Below are 15,611 nucleotides of genomic sequence, written 5' to 3'. Positions count from 1 at the left end.
ATAAATCTATTATTCATTCTATACGTATAAAATTTTATGACTGTCTCTATGTTTTAGATTAGATAGGACACTGATATATTGTTATATATTATACGTGATAATTTGCTTTGTTGGTAATAAAATTTTAGTGACTTATGTACCAATGTTTCACGTATGCATGTATTTATTATATATGAGATCACGAGATGGTAAGCCAATTCAGTTAGCCTCACATGAGGCCCAAATGGATAACTGTTTGAAACAACCAATATCAGGCCTCAATATACAAAGATCACAAGGACACATATATCTCACATATAAGCAAATGGCTTATATCAGTTCCCTTTTGTGTATATCTTTTCTATCTACAAGAGCTGGGTCCTACAAAATATATGGTGTCAGTTTTCCTTTTGGCGTGACATACCATTGACTGCAGGTTGTCTTGCATGTCCCCAAATTTTCTATTTTAAGAAAATCAAAGCAGATCCTTCTTGCCCAGGCGAAATAAATATATGTGTGTATGTACTAATTACAAAGATATATATTCAGAAGGATCAACCAATTACTTTGGTAGACAGTCCAATGGGCTCCACACTCGTCTCAGCCAAATTACACACACAGTGTGTACTAGACTCTCATATATATATATATATGATAAGTGTTAGGATTGAAGCTTCAAATAGTGCTTATGATAGATGATTTAAATGGTATCATTATTATATAAATGTATTGAAATTGACATAATAAATATAATTATGCATATTGCTTCATGTTTAATATTGATGCATATTTATATATTAATTAGATTCATTTGGAGAAAATTACATTATTATAAAAATCCTAAGCTCAAATGTTGATAAAGTTAGATTAGGTGTTTAGTCACCAAAGTGACACACTTATGATAAATTCAATAATATTTGGAGTTAGTGGCAAAATTATAATTTTTTGTTAAAGTTGAAGGATTGACTGGCATTTAATAGAGACAAACAATAATCAAGCCCAAATGTGGGTTATTGAGATTTGTTCAACTAAATAGATTGAGGTAATTACTATAGATTATATAATTGATAACATAATATGTCCAGAGGTATATATGTGTTTAATATTATATTTTCTTTGATTAATTAGCCTTAAAAGTGAAATTTGTTGCACTAGTGGGAGATTAACATTTAATGATATTGGCCTAAAGGAAATATTGTTGAATGTGATGTTGATTCCATTCAGAGTCCATTATTTTGAAGCATTACTTATTGATTCTGGAAAGTTTGATTGTTTTTACCATCAATTAAACTATATAATTGTGGCCTTAATAATTTTGATATTTTTATTTTTATTTCATAACAGTTGGTTCATTATCGTGTGTGAAGGCCCTGACTGGGTCTAATTTCTCGAACTAGAAAGATGAAATAATTTTTAATTTAGGACTTGGGGATTTAGACTTAGCCATTAGGTCAGATGAACCACCTAAGCCTATAGACACTAGTGATGCAGAGGTGAAAAATGAATGGGATAAATGAGACAGGTCTAATAGACTTAGTCTAATGTATATTAAGAATAATATTCCTAAATATATTAGGGGTGCCATTCCTAATAAACCATTGGCTAAGGATCACGTTAAGGCTCTAGAAGAACATTTTACTATTTCAACTAAGTCACTGGCTAGCACTCTTATGACCTAATTAGCAACCGCAAAATATGATGGTCTTAATGGTGTGCATGAGCATATCATGAAAATGACTGATATTGCATGTCAATTGAAAATTTTGAATATGGAAGTTAGTGACTCTTTTCTAATCCACTTTATTATGACTTTTCTTCCTGCGCAATTCGATATTTTTAAAACTACTTATAATGCATAGAAAGATAAATAGAAATTAAAAGAATTAATTAATATGCGTGCACAAGAGAAAGAGCGAACCCGACACAATAAGCCCGATATGGCACACATTGTGGATCAAAAAATAGTCAAGAAAAATGATAAAAAAACTGGGAAAATAGGTATAAAGGTTAATGGTGTTGGACCTAGTCAGGCACATAAAGTGGGGAAAAAGAAAGTTCAATGATTCTGGTGTCACAAGCGAGACCATGTCATAAAGGAATGCTTTAGTTACAAAAACTGGTTAGCAAAGAAAGGTAGCACCCATTGTCTAGTGTGTTCAGAATCTAATTTAGCCATTGTTCCACCAAATACTTGGTGGATTAATTCCGGGGCTACTATTCATATTTCTAATTCCTTGCAGGGATTTATAAGAAACCGGAAAATCAATTCCAACCAAAGGACACTCACCATGGGTAATGGGGTTGAAGCACAAGTTAAAGCTGTGGGAGTTGTTCGTCTTGTCCTTAGTAGTGGTTTTATATTAGAGTTAGAAGATGTTTTATATGTTCATTCAATGTCTATAAATTTGATTTCTATACCTAAACTTGATATGTTGAATTATGAATTTCGTTTTGGTAATCATAATATCAATATCTTTTATGATTCCAAATTTATTGGTTCTGGTTCATTAGTTGATAGTCTTTATCTTTTAAATCTTGACCCAATTTTTTCACAATCTCTTTTGTCTTTTAATGTGAGTAGCAAACGTAGTCTTACCAATGATTCTTCTTCTATGTTATGGCACAGGCGTTTAGGTCATATCTCTAGAGAGAGATTAGAAAGATTGGTTAGAAAAGGTGTTCTGAACACATTAGATTTTTTAGACTATAACATATGCATTAATTGTGCTAAAGGAAAGTTAACCAAGTCTAGACATAAGAGTGTTACTAAAAGTAATGGCCTTTTAGAGCTTATACACACAGACATATGTGGTCCTTTCATTCCTGCTACACTAAACGGGAAGAAATATTTTATTACATTTATTGATGATTATTCTCGTTATGGTTATGTGTACTTGATTGATGAGAAATCTGAGGCACTGGATATTTTAAAATTTTATAAGATAGAAGTCGAACGTTGGCTTAATAAGAAAATTAAAGTAGTACGATCTGATCGTGGTAGTGAATATTACAGAAGGCACGATCATACAAGTCGTAATCTAGGGTCATTTGCAAAGTATCTACAGAAGTGTGGTATAGTTGCGCAGTACACCATGCCAGGTACCCCTGAGCAAACGGTGTAGCTGAACGAAAGAATCGCACTCTTATTGATATGGTGCGAACTATGATAAGTAATTCATCTTTACCAGACTTTTGTGGGGTGAAGCTCTTAGGACTGCTACATATATCCTAAATCGAGTGCTATCTAAGGCAGTCTCAAAGACTCCTTTTGAGTTATGGACAGGAAGAAAACCTAATTTAAATCACTTGCGTATCTAGGGATGTGTAGCAGAGGCTAAATTATATAACCCACATGAAAGGAAACTTGATCCCAGAACAGTCAGTTGTTATTTTGTAGGATATCCAGAAAGGTCAAAAGGTTATAGATTTTACTGTCCATCACACAGTACCAAACTTATTGAGACCCTAAATGCTAGGTTCATTGAATATGGTTACACCAGTGGGAATATAGAACCCAGGCACATGATTTTTGAGGAAAATCGAAATATAAATTTATTTCCTCGGTATGACGTAATTGTCCCACTCGCTACCATGTAAGATGGTGATTTAAGTCATCAAGAGCCCGAAGAGCAAACACCTCATGTAGAAGAAATCTCAAATGATCAATAATTGACATGCCATTACGAAGATCAAGAAGAGAAAGGAAAAGTGCTATTCCAGATGACTATAAAGTTTATCTACAAGAGATTGAGTTCAACATTAGTAAAGAAGATGATCCATTATCATTTTCAGAAGCCAAAAGTAGCACTTTTGCTTAACAATGGTCAGATGCAATAAAATATGAGTTAGATTCTATGAAAAATAATCAAGTTTGGGATCTAGTTGACTTACCAGAGGGAGTCCAACCCATTGGCTGTAAATGGGTATTTAAAACTAAACGAGACTCAAAAGGTAAAGTTGAAAGATATAATACCCGACTTGTTGCTAAGGGTTTTACTCAACAAAAGGGTATCGACTATAAAGAAATTTTTTCTCCTGTTTCAAAGAAAGATTCTTTTAGAATTATAATGGCATTAGTAGCTCATTTTAATTTGGAGTTACATCAAATAGATGTAAAAACTGCATTCCTAAATGGTGACTTGCTCAAAGAAGTTTATATGGAACAACTCGAGGGTTATAAAATTGAGGGCAAAGAACGTATGGTGTGCAAGTTAAGAAAATCTATTTATGGGTTAAAACAAGCATCAAGACAATGGTACATAAAATTTGATGAGATAATTACTTCATATGGGTTTAAAGAAAATATTATTGATGAGTGCATTTATATGAAAGTCAGTGGGAGTAAGTTCATTTTTCTAGTGTTGTATGTCGATGATATCTTACTTGTTAATAGTGATATTGGCCTGTTACAGGAGACTAAACATTTTTTATCTCAAAGTTTTGAAATGAAAGATTTTGGTGAAGCCTCATTTGTCATTGGCATTGAGATTCATCGAGATAGATCTCGTGGGATTCTTTGTACCGACCCAAAAGCTTCCGAGGGTAATACGGTCATTTCACGCTAAATTTAAATATCAAAGTCCAAAAAGGGTAAGAGAGTAATTTGCCATAATTCAATAAATTGAGACTCTAAGGGTAAAACAATCATTTACTTGCATCACATTATAGATAAAAAGAGGTTCGGGGCAATATAGTCCTTTCGGTGGTCAAAACATAATTCTTGCATTTATTTGGGTCATAAAATAATTACGTGTAACCTCACTTGGGTACCAAAGTGTAATTTAAGAATTTAAAATAGCAATTACATATGAAACAGAAACCGGTCGACGTACATGCTTCATACGTCGACTGGTTTGGAACGTGAACAGTAGTGATACCCACTGCCGAAATACCGGTCGACGTATGAGAAGCCATACGTCGACTGGTTTCGAGTGTAAGTTACAATGGATACCGGTCGACGTATGGGAAGCCATACGTCGACTGGTTTGCAACGTGAGCCACAATGACCCACACAATGAAGATGTCGGTCGACGTATGGGAAGCCACACGTCGACCGGTTCTGGGAAACTCTCACTTCTTTTCCCACTGTCCAGTGATAACCCAAATACACCAACATTTGGCAATTCAACCACCCACGCCACTACACTCACGTGTAATTTAAATACGTTTCAACATTTAATCCAAAAACAACAACCTTTGTTAACGTAAATTGTAACACGTTACTTAAAACCCACTAAAGGATTTAGTGTAAATAAGATTTAATTACATTACTCCAAGGGCCATATACAAAATTAATCCAATCATTTTACATGTTGTAAAAATAATACATATTGATAACAAAATTTTTGTAGGATACATAACAAGTTCCAATGCATCATTTAAAGACCAAATTACATAAGTCTCATTTTATACAATTTCCAAGGATTAAATACAAGGTTGGGGCCTCCATAGCCAATATTCACAAAACTTTAATATAAACAAGATGGAAGTGAATTTCCTAACTACATCAATGTCCATGGATGCACATCAACTACCGGCTCATCTCCAAGTCCCTGAAAAATGTTAATGTTGATGGGGTGAGCTTAACTGCTCAGTAGAGTAAAGCCTAAATCACATTTCTAAAAATCCTGTAAGCCACAACGAAAGAATGGGATTCAAGAAAAAGGGATCATGGGATTAAATCATTTCAACATTTATGAAATTCACAATTTCACAAATTGTACCATCAAATATGAAATGCAATGTCTCCTTCTTTCTTCCCAACCCACCCTCACTACCACCTTCCTAACCATCACCTTGGCTTACCACACAAACCCCCATCTTATTCTCTAACCCTCTTTTCCATATTAACCTTCATCTTCTCAACTCACCCTCATGCCATGAATATGCATGTCATTCAACCAATCATCATTATACAAGTTATATTTTACCTTTAAGTTATGATATCAAACATCCAAACATAGAAATTGATAACATAGATCATACTTTTACATTTTCTCATAGAAAAGTAGCATGCTTGGCACAAATACAAAAAACCATCATTTTTCTCATTCTTTAACAATTAAGCCATCACAATTCATACTCAACATCACAACCAAAATTTTAATAAACTAAGCATGCTTCATAACCTTAAAATTTTCATGCAATGAGGCATATAGAAACGCACTAAAACCATAGGAATTTGTAAGTTAAACTTCCCCTACCTCAAGATAGCAACCAATCAAGTCCTTAGTAAGCTCTAGCTCCAAGCTCCAAACTCAAATCACACCAAAAGCTTACAATACCGGTACCAAGACGTAGTCCTTGCAATGTTCTACAATTTGCCAACTATGGCCTAAACCGAATCATCTCTAACATGAACAAATTTTATAGAGAATGAAGAAAGCAATATAGAGAGAGAAAGAGAAATGTGGAGTAAGAAAGCTTATGGTCCGAAAAATGAAGGAAAAAGGAAAGAGATGGGCCAAATGGAGACACCTCATTGTCTCTAGAATTTTCTAGGCTACTCCATGGGGCTAAATGACGAAAATGCCCCTAAAACTTATTTACAACCTCAACCTTGCCACAAAATACCTCCTTCCATATAATACTATTAATACAAATACATACATGTATATAAATACACATACACATGTGAAATGCCGATAACGCCCCTCGGGGCCCGCGTGGCACGCAAAATGAGGCAAGGATCAAAATAATCCAGAAAAATCAAATAAATTCAGAAATTAGAAAATAGGAAAAAAAAAAAAAAAAAAAAAATTCGGTAACGTTACATTCTTGGATTGTCACAAAGAGCCTATATAGAAAAGGTTTTTAAAAGATTCGATATACAACACTGTAAAGGTGGAATTGCCCCTATAGTAAAGGGTGATAAATTTAGTAAATTCCAGTGTCCGAGAAATGACCTAGAGTAGGAGCAAATGAAACACATTCCCTATGCATCTACAATTGGGAGTTTGATGTATGCTCAAGTTTACACACGGCCAGACATAACATTTGTTGTTGGTTGCTGGACAGATACCAAAGTGATCTGGCATGGATCATTGGAGAACGGCAAAGAAAGTTATGAGGTGCCTGCAAAAGACAAAGACCCATTTGCTGATATATAGAAGAACTGACAGGCTTGAAGTGGCGAGTTATACAGACTCTGACTTTGCTGATTGTCAGGATAGAATGAAATCCACTTCAAGATTGATCTTCATGATGGCTGGAGGAGCAATTTCATAGAAAAGTATTAAACAAACACTAACAACTTCATCCACCATGGAGGCAGAGTTTATTGCATGTTATGATACCACTTGTCATGCATTATGGTTACGGAACTTCATCTCAAGACTTATGGTTGTAGATTCTATTTCTAAACCATTGATGATTTTCTGTGACAATTCCGCTGCAGTTATGTTTTCAAAGAACAACAAGAGTTCAGGAAAATCTAGATATATAGATATTAAATACCTTGTTGTAAAATAGAGGATTCAGAACCAGCTTGTGTCTATTGAGCACATTAGTACACAACAAATGATTGTTGATCACATGACTAAGGGGTTGCCACCTAAACTATATAATGAGCATGTTGCTTATATGGGTCTTATTGATAGTTTTGATTTACTTAGTTAGTGTGAGGTTGTTTTTTGACTCAGTTGTAAACACATTTGTATTTATGATCACAGTTACTTATATTATATTATCCTCATTTATTTACTTTTCCATATTGGTGCACGTGTGTATGGAAAATTATAAGTGTCATTTATGAGACATGGTTTGTCCTTATTAAGACACGGTAGGACCGAAGCATAGCATAATACTTTATTGTTTAGCACATGCGATATTTATATATAAACTTGAATTTGAGTGTATTAATGTCTGTGACCATTGATATCCTATATTATTAAATAATATAATGATGTCCTTGATCCAATATTGTTATACTTGTAAGGACTTCATGAAAGTTGTTTGGGACAATGATTCTCTAAATATAGATAATTTATTTAAAGTGTGCACACTAACATTGTTTCAAAAAAAATATTTTTCAAATATATATATATATATATATATATATATATATATATATATATATATATATATTAAAATAAATAAAAGATTAATTATGATTATAAGACCAAGTTAGAGAATGTAAGAAAAAAAATTGTCTTATTATTATTAATCTTAACTTTTATTTAAATGATTATATAATTATCCATATTTAAAAGATATGACTCTTATCAAATAACTACAGTTTATTTATAGAGGGGTGTGTTGGTTGATGGAGTCAACATGTCTCTTTTTGGTAACGTTTAAGAAACGGTCCCAGCCCTATATATATATATATATATATATATATATATACACATACGTAAAAGAAAGTCTGAATCCATCGTCAGTTTCACATGAAAAGATAGAGGGTTGAAGAGTGTTTCTGATATAGTTCATCTCAAACTCAAACTGCTAAAGATGGCAAGTATGTTTCTAAACAATGTTTATGCATTAGAACCATATATTTTATTATCATTGAATTGCTTACATCAACACATCCAGATTCCCGCCACCGTCACACCGCCTCTGCCGCCACTACTGTCCCCACCACTTCCCCCACTAATGGAATTATGTCCAACACCGACAGGGCCCTCACATGGTGTACCCTTACACCGTTCCCTCGGCGGTGTCGACGCCGTTAGAGATTGGCCGGAGGAAGAGAGGGAAACCCAGAAAGTATGGGACGCCGGAGCAAGCGGCGGCCAAGAGATTAACGTCGTCATCGGCGTCTCTATCTTCGATGCCAATTTAACTACCGAAGAAGAAAGACCAGTCCTTTGGGGCTGGTGGTGGTGCTTCTTCTTTGTCTTCCAAAAAAACCCAATTGGTTGCTCTTTGTGGGTCTCTCTAAAAGCCCTTCAATTTTTTTCACTGATTTTTATGCAAATTTCTGAATGCCAGTCTATTTTTAATTTTTTTTTTTTGTGATCTGTGTTTTGCATGTAACAATTTCTATCTTTAGAAAAAGATCATCTCTACAATTGCTTTTATGTAGAAATTGCAGAGATCGTCTATGCAATTTGGTCCACTAATGCATGATTTTTTGGTTATTTCATGACACTATAAGGGTAGTGAGGTCTTTTATACTTAGTTGATGGGCATTTTAGTCACTTCAACCAAATTTTCTGACAAAAAGTATAATTTTTGGTACTGAGAAAAGGTCTTTGCAAAATTGGGCAAATCTCAGAGGTACACAGTGTAAAAAATGACAAATCTCATGTTTAATTACAATTAAACCAAACCTCAGGGGAAATTATTGTAGTTTGCCCTATTCTTTTCTCTCTTTTTAACTTTGGTAAATTAATGGCCAGGATGGATTAAATATTAATGGTTGTGATTCAATCTAATTTAAATGATGGGCTATTCAATTACAAGTCTTTAGGCCTTATTAATGAGATGGTTTGAATTGGTCCAAACTTGTATGGGCTATAAACATCTTAAATACAGAACATGGGCTCAATGTTTTAAATGTGGAATGATATTACAAAATTGCCCTCTAACTTAACGAGCTAGTTCACGAGTCTAACGAACCGAGCTCAAGGTTGCCTAAGCTCGGCTTGTTTACTAAACAAGCTAGAAAATTGAACTCGGGCTCATTCATTAACTAAATGAACGAGCCCAAGTTGTTCATTAACAGTTCGGTTTATTTGCAACTTTAGTAACAAGGAATGAACTGTCCACAGTAGCGGCCATATTATAGATCAAAAACGTGTATTATGATTATATATGGCAAAGTCCATAAACCCTAAAAGAGATACCAACGGTTGACACCCGTTTTTTGTTTTTTTTCAAATACACAGGTTTTTCCATACCGGGTTGAATTAGGGACCATTAATCCAAATTGCGCAAATTTTGATATATGGATGGAATTGAATTAGTCTCTTAATTTTTATATTTAACTTCGAAACCTCTTTTATTGCTTAATAAAATCCTTAACCTTAAAGTTTGAGCTATGAAAATGGATGGTCAAAATTATAATTTTAGTTTCGAGCATTCGAAAACATTGTCTGTTGGCGTGAGTTGTTAACAGAGGATCTTATGGAGAGATTATAGGGATTTTATGTATTTATTTGGTTTCCACTGATTATGTATTTCCAATAATTCTAGCCTACATTTGTGTACCTTCTAAGAATAGATTCTTCTGTACATACTTTATAAGCATACTCTTGTATTCTGGAAATTATGAATTTGAATAGAATTTGATATCTTTTCATCATGGTATCAGTGGTTAAAAAAAAAAAAACAAAAAAAAAAAAACCATTTGATTCATTGTTTTTCTCAAAAATCAAAACCCATACATCTATCACCTCTCTGTAATCAACAGAACTTGCCATCTCTCTGCAAATCACAAAATTTAGAAACCGGATCTCCAGTTACCAGCCCACAAGATTCCATTCTACCCCTGCCATACACCGAGGATCCACCGCCAGAAAAGGAGCCAGCAAGCCCGCTGTCCTCGTGAAATATTTGAATGCCCAGATCCGCCGCCGCGAAACTCAGCTCTGGCACCGCGAAATCCAGATTCGCCGACGACGAGTGAAACAAACGATGCCCCAGGACTCGTCGTCGTCATCACTCGTCACCGACGAGACCAAGTCGATGTCGCTGTAGTCATCGACGCCCACTACGTGAACCATCTCCGGATCTGTCACGCCGTCGCCCTTCCTCGCCGCGCCGAACAGCAACCAAAAACCCAAACCAGTCGCCGATCTGAGGACGACTCGCCACCGCCGCACCATCGCCGGTCGCCTTCCACGACCGGAGCTCACGGCCGAGCTCTATAGCCGGTTCGTCTTCTCTTTGCCGAGTCCTGCTATCCACGGTAGATTCTAGGACTGTGGATTAAAAAAAAAAAAAAAAAAATTTGAGATCAATGACAGAACGTACTCCCTTAATAGAGAGTTCCCAAGGCGAGAATCCAATTCTTGCGGACTTGACCTCCAGAATATCACAAATGTTGAACCAGACACCAACCTCACTGAGTCACGAATCTGTTGCTACACCAATTGGCATCAAGTTGGACGACACCAATTATGGACTTTGGTCCCAGGTTGTTGAGATGTACATCTCAGGCAAAGACAAGTTGGGATATATAAATGGGGATCTTCTACAACCCAGAGAGAGTGATCCTATTTTTAGAAAATGGAGAACTGAAAATGCAGTGGTGAAGGGATGGTTGATTAATTCAATGGATCCAAAACTGATCGGCAACTACATTAGATTCCCAACGGCGAAAGTAGTATGGGATGCAATTGCTACAACATATTTTGATGGCGCCGACACCTCGTAAGTTTATGATCTCAAGAGGAAGGTGACTAGGCTCAAACAAGGTAGAGGATCTATCGAGACATACTATAACAATCTTCAAGGCCTATGGAGAGAAATCGATTTTCGCCGCTCGAATCCGATGCAATGTGAAATTGATATACAGAGGTATAATTCTATTTTACAGGAGGATAGAGTTTATACATTCTTGGATGGACTAGATGATCGTCTTAACAAGATTCGAGGAGATGTGCTCCAAATTCAGCCATTTCCTATAGTAGAGCAGGCCTATGCACATGTTCGCCGGGAAGATCTAAGGCAAGCAGTGATGTTGACAAAAGGAGATACCACACCCAGTGCTGTTATGCTTTCAAAAGGTGGACAGAAATCACAGCAGCAACCTTCACTTCAGATTTTGTCCAATGGAAAGCTTAACACATGGACAAAGTCAAAGTCACAAGCAGAAGGAGGGGGTTGCACACACTGTGGGCATATGAAACATACCAGAGACACCTGTTTTAAACTACATGGATATCCAGAGTGGTGGCACGAACTTAAGAAAAAAAAGAAGCGTGAAACTGGTGCAGGCGAGACTCATGGCCGAGTCGCACTTGTGAACACTGAATCTCAACTATCCCTTATACCACAAGAGGACTCCTTTCCTGCTGTTGCAAACAAATCCGTGGCTCTTAATGATCCAGGTAATCATGGTTGGATTGTAGATTCAATGGCAACCAATCACATGACATTTGATCCACAAGATTTTGTCGAAACCACTCAACAAAAACGGACGTGTGTTGTTAATGCTAATGGAGTGACATACTCAGTTACAGGGGCTGGAAGAGTGGCACTTTCACCCTCTTTTTCACTATCAAATACTTTATTAGTTCCATCTCTTTCGAATAAATTATTATCTATAGGCCAAGCTACTAAGGAACTGAATTGTTGTGCACTAATGTATCCGAGTTTCTATTTGTTCCAGGATATTCTCACCAAGGAAATTATTGGTCGTGGTACTAAAAAAGGAGGGTTGTACTACATGGATGATTTAAGCTTCGGCCGGGCAAATAATGTGCGTCGAACTGGTGACAAAGAACGACAGATTTGGTTGTGGCATCGTCGACTAGGGCATCCATCATTTTCTTACTTAAAGCGTTTGTTTCCAAGTTTGTTTTCCAATTTACATGAGTCTGATTTTAGGTGTGAAACTTGCATTCTAGCCAAGAGTCATCGTGTATCTTATCCAATAAGTTTTAAAAAATGTGAGACCCCATTTATGTTAATTCACTCGGATGTTTGGGGCCCGGCTCCCATCTTAATTTCTTCAGAAGTTAGATGGTTTGTGATCTTTGTAGATGATTACACACGTATGACTTGGCTTTATGTGATGAAAAATAAGAATGAGGTGTTTGGAATTTTTCGTTCTTTCCATAATATGATCAAGACACAATTTTCTGCTAAACTCCAAATTCTTCGATTTGATAATGACGGAGAGTATGACAATAATAAGTTACGAGAATATTTCCAAGCACATGGTCTTTGTCATGAAACCACTTGTTCTCAAACACCACAACAAAATGGTGTTGCGGGGCAAAAAAATAGACATATCCTCGAAACAGCCCGAGCCCTTTTAACAGCAGCACATGCACCCCGACGGTATTGGGCAGATGCAGTTGGTACTGTTGTTTACTTGCTGAATCGAATGCCATCTCGAGTCTTGGACTTTGAAACTCCACTACAAGCTCTTGCTCATCATGTGTCGTTGCCTTCTGTCTTGATGCTTCCGCCACGAATATTTGGTTGTCTTGCTTATGTTCATCTTCATAAAAACCAACGAACAAAGCTTAATGTATGTGCTGTTCGTTGTGTTTTTCTGGGGTACGCAACACATAAGAAAGGCTATAGGTGCTATGATCCCACTACCAGACGTCTTTATACCACGATGGATGTCACTTTTCTCGAATTTGAAACTTTCTTTTCAAAACAAGGTTCCCATTCTTCTCTTCAGGGGGAACTATTATGTGAAGAACAGAATGTGGACAATTGGGAGAACTGGCCAGGCTTTGAAGATACAAACTTGGAGGTAAATCAAATTGATGAAATTCAATTAAGGCATGATGACACTGATCTGGTTGGAACTCTCCCACTCCCAGAGGCTTCTATAGAATAAGGAGAAGAAAATGATAATGCCAAGGCCAGGAGTGAACAAAAGCAACCCACTGAGCAAGAGCAGCCCACCCCTCATTCTTTAGTACCAAACGATCACTCTCCTGAGAATACTCCTGAGGTACAATCTCTAAACTCTTCTCCTAGTAATACTATAGATGATTTTGTTGGCTACAAATTACCTTTCAGATACAACCGTGGTAAGCCACCAAATAGATACTCACCAGACCATGGAGAAAAGAAGAAGAAGTATCCGATTGCTAACCATATTTGCACCCAGAGATTATCACAATCCTTCAAAGCTTTTGTGCACAAGCTATCTTCTGCGCATGTTCCAAGTACAGTACAAGAGGCCTTAAACAACCCCAAATGGATCCAAGCAATAACTGAAGAGATGACAGCTTTGCAGAAAAATGATACGTGGAAGCTTATGCCGCTACCCAAAGAAAATAAAACGGTGGGATGTAGATGGGTGTTCTCCATTAAACACAAGGCAGATGGGTCAGTAGAGAGATACAAGGCGAGACTTGTTGCGAAAGGATATACTCAGACATATGGTATAGACTATCAAGAGACGTTTTCACCAGTAGCAAAGTTGAATACGGTCAGAGTATTGCTGTCTCTTGCTGCAAACTTAGATTGGCCACTACATCAGTTTGATGTAAAAAATGCGTTTCTTCATGGGAATCTAGCAGAAGAAGTGTACATGGACATTCCACCAGGTTTTACAACCTCATCACAAACTGGAATGGTATGCAAACTACAGAAGGCACTTTATGGACTAAAACAATCACCTAGAGTGTGGTTTAGACGATTTGGCTTGGCTATGAGGAAGCATGGTTTCAAACAGAGCAATTCAAATCATACTCTGTTCTTGAAACATCGACAAGGGATGGTAACGGCTTTAATAATTTACGTTGACGATATGATAATTACAGGAAATGATGAGAAGGAAATCTCTAGTTTGCAGAAGCATCTGGCAACTGAGTTTGAAATGAAGAACCTTGGGGGATTAAAATACTTTCTGGGTATCGAAATAGCTCGGTCAAATCAAGGCATATTTCTATCACAAAGGAAATACGTACTTGATTTGCTAGCTGAAACAGGAATGCTTGATTGTAAGCCTGCAGAAACGCCAATGGTTCAAAATCATGGATTGGGAGAACACTCGAACCAAACACCCACGAATAGAGAAAGGTACCAACGGCTTGTGGGAAAGCTAATCTACTTGTCTCATACACGACCGGATATTGCCTATGCTGTGAGTTTAATGAGTCAATTCATGCATAATCCTAATAACGATCACATGAATGCCGTGCTTCGGATTTTACAGTACTTAAAGTCTTCCCCAGGAAAAGGACTCATGTTCAGGAAATATAATCATTTAAACATTGATGGTTATACGGATGCTGACTGGGCTGGGAGTATTACTGACAGAAAGTCTACATCAGGATATTTCACTTTCGTGGGTGGTAATCTAGTTACTTGGAGAAGCAAGAAACAGAAGGTGGTTGCATTATCTAGTGCAGAAGCTGAGTTTAGAGGCATGGCTAAAGGACTGTGCGAGCTTCTTTGGTTAAAGAGACTACTAGAAGAAATTGCCTATTCATCCAACTCTGCAATGAATCTATTTTGTGATAAATAAGCGGCTATAGAAATTGCACAAAACCCAGTTCGACATGACCGAACAAAACATGTTGAAGTGGACCGACATTTTATCAAGGAAAAGCTTGAAGCTAAGATAGTTCAATTTCCTTTTGTAAAATCAGAAGATCAGTTGGCAGATATTCTTACAAAGGCCGTCTCAAGCAAGGTGTTTTATAACTCACTGGACAAGTTAGGCATTGGAGACATCCATGCACCAACTTGAGGAGGGGTGTTGGCGTGAGTTGTTAGCAGAGGATCTTGTGGAGAGATTATAGGGATTTTATGTATTTATTTGGTTTCCACTGATTATGTATTTCCAATAATTCTAGCCTACATTTGTGTACCTTCTAAGAATAGATTCTTCTGTACATACTTTATAAGCATACTCTTGTATTCTGGAAATTATGAATTTGAATAGAATTTGATATATTTTCATCATTGTCATCCACTAACCGGATTGTCAAATGGTAGTACACTGTAAAGCCACTCACATAACCATTTCTGTAATGAATTGGTTAAAA

Source organism: Cornus florida, unplaced genomic scaffold, assembly GCF_030987335.1.
Source record: "Cornus florida cultivar Cherokee Brave unplaced genomic scaffold, ASM3098733v1 CherokeeBrave_3.0.0_Hap2_Chr06, whole genome shotgun sequence".
In the NCBI taxonomy this organism is placed as follows: domain Eukaryota; kingdom Viridiplantae; phylum Streptophyta; class Magnoliopsida; order Cornales; family Cornaceae; genus Cornus; species Cornus florida.
The sequence above is the reverse complement of the archived record's forward strand: the minus strand, read 5'-3'. Positions refer to the sequence as shown.